This window comes from Pongo abelii, chromosome X (assembly GCF_028885655.2).
Source record: "Pongo abelii isolate AG06213 chromosome X, NHGRI_mPonAbe1-v2.0_pri, whole genome shotgun sequence".
NCBI lineage: Eukaryota > Metazoa > Chordata > Mammalia > Primates > Hominidae > Pongo > Pongo abelii.
The window spans coordinates 107,171,749-107,174,172 of NC_072008.2; positions in this window are offsets into that span (position 1 = coordinate 107,171,749).

Here is a 2,424-nt window from a genome sequence, read left to right on the forward strand (position 1 = left end):
CTGGAGCTGTTCCTATTCAGCCATCTTGGCTCCACCCCCGGGACTAACATTTTTTGAATGCCTGCTATGTGCCTGACGCTGTAAAGTGCTTCCTCCACGGTTTCTAATTTAATGCTCTCAACAATATTGTGAAGTAGAGACATAATCCCAGCTTTACTGATAATGATGCTGAGCCTCAGACAGGCCCTGAAAGTCTTAGAAGTTCACATAACTGCTAAGAGGCAGAATTTCCATGCAAATCCCAGGAGTACCTGGCTCCAAACCCATGATCCTCTTACTTCACCATGATGGTCTGCTTGCTGAATGGCTCAGCAAAGCAGCCAACCTACCATCTCCTTCACCTTGAAAAAGCCCTGATTCCATGAAAGGCAAAGAGGAGAGAGCCTGGATAAGGTCAGTGGTCAGCACTAGAGGTGTACCAAAGGACAGCAGTACCTGTCAGGAGAGCAGCACAGATGTGTGAATGCGTGTACACACACATGCACACACATGTTAATATACATATACACACACACACATGCAGACACACACACCACCAGTGCTCTAACTCTCAAATCTAACACTACTACCCAGGAGTGTTTGCTGGGAGGTAGAGTAGGCAGGCCACCCACAACCGCCCCAAACACTGAGTCATTTTCAATTATGTGCATGAACTAGTTGGCAAGATCAGTCAGAAAGTCTGCAGTCACAATAATCGTGGCCTAAGAGGGTCTCTACTGATGGCTTGTACTAGTGGTTCTCAGCGTATTGTTCCTGGACCAGGAACATCAGCAGTACTTGGACCTTGTTAGAGATGCAAATTATTTGCTCTTCTCCCCACTCCCTGCATCCCAGACTAAATCAGAAACTCTGGGGGTAAAGCCCAATAAGTTGTGTTTTAACAAGTGCTCAGGGTGGTTCTGCTGCAGGGAATTACTGACTGATGGATGCATGGATTCTGTTATCCACCCATTCATTTATTCCTGCATTTTTTCATCCAACCCTAAAAGAGGTAACCAAAACAGAAACAATCCTATGTGTAAGCATGGTATATCTTCTCTGCTTCACCCAGCAAAGTGATATGAAAATGCATTGCAAATGTGTTTACAAATAAAGCTCCTTTCCCATCAGGGAGGATTCCTAGCACTGTCAGCAAAAAAATGAAGAATTCTCTAAGATAGGCCTTGAGAGCTATTGTGAAACAGCTGCCGATGGAATGAAATCTGCTTGCTGTGCCTGATACCAGGCTGGGAGTGTCATAAGATCCTTTTCACAACTTGCTCCCACACTCAGTCTTGTCGGTGCAAAGCAGGCAAGTCCAAGGGGTCACCAGATTAGTACAGCACAAGACTCCACTGGGAAAGACCTTGGTGGATTCAGCAAATGAATGACTCCCTGGGAGTCAGACTCTCCGCCATACCCAAGACATGTCCTCCTCTTTTCTTATACACCTTCTTTATCCATGAGTACACCCAAACGCAACATCCTTGGTCCTGACCATGGTGGACTTTAGCTGCTGTGTAAAGCTCCTGAAACTCAAGGATAGAAGAGATATGTTTTAAGAATACACAGGGTTTGCCTCAACCTTGACCAAAAGGCAGGTCTGCCTGTTGGGAGGGCCCATCAGAGACAGCAACCCATCGTTGCACCCAGTTTTCCACCCCTGTAAAGGCTTCCCAGACCTCTCTCTACCTCTATCATCCTGTCTCCAGGCCACTATCCCCTGGCAAAGACCCTGCTATGGTTTGGATGATGGTGACCCCTCCAAAATTTGTGTTGAAATATAATCTCCAATTGGCTGGGTGCGGTGGCTCATGCCTGTAATCCCAGCACTTTGGGAGGCTGAGGCAGGCAGATCACGAGGTCAGGAGATTGAGACCATCCTGGCTAACACGGTGAAACCCTGTCTCTATTAAAATACAAAAAATCAGAAGGGCGTGGTGGCAGGCACCTATAGTCCCAACTACTTGGGAGGCTGAGGCAGGAGAATGGCATGAACCTGGGAGGCGGAGCTTGCAGTGAGCCAAGATCGTGCCACTGCACTTCAGCCTGGGCGACAGAGTGAGACTCTGTCTCAAAAAAAAAAAAAAAAAAAAAGAAATATAATCCCCAATTAAACAGTATTAAAAGGTGTAGCCTTTGGGAGGCCACATCTTTTAAGTCATGAGGGCTCTGCCCTCATAAATGGAATTAGCACCCTTATAACAAGGCTCAAGGTTGAAGGGAGCACTCTCTTGCCCTTCTGTCTCTTCCATCATGTGAAGACACAGTGCTCCTTCTCTCTGGACGATGCAGCAACAAGGTGCCATCTCGGAAGCAGAGGGTGGCCCTCATCAGACGTCAATCCTACCAGCACCATGATTTCGGACTTCACAGCCTCCAGAACTATGAGAAATAAGTTTTTATTCTTTATAAATTATGCAGTCTAAGTATTTTTGTTATTTA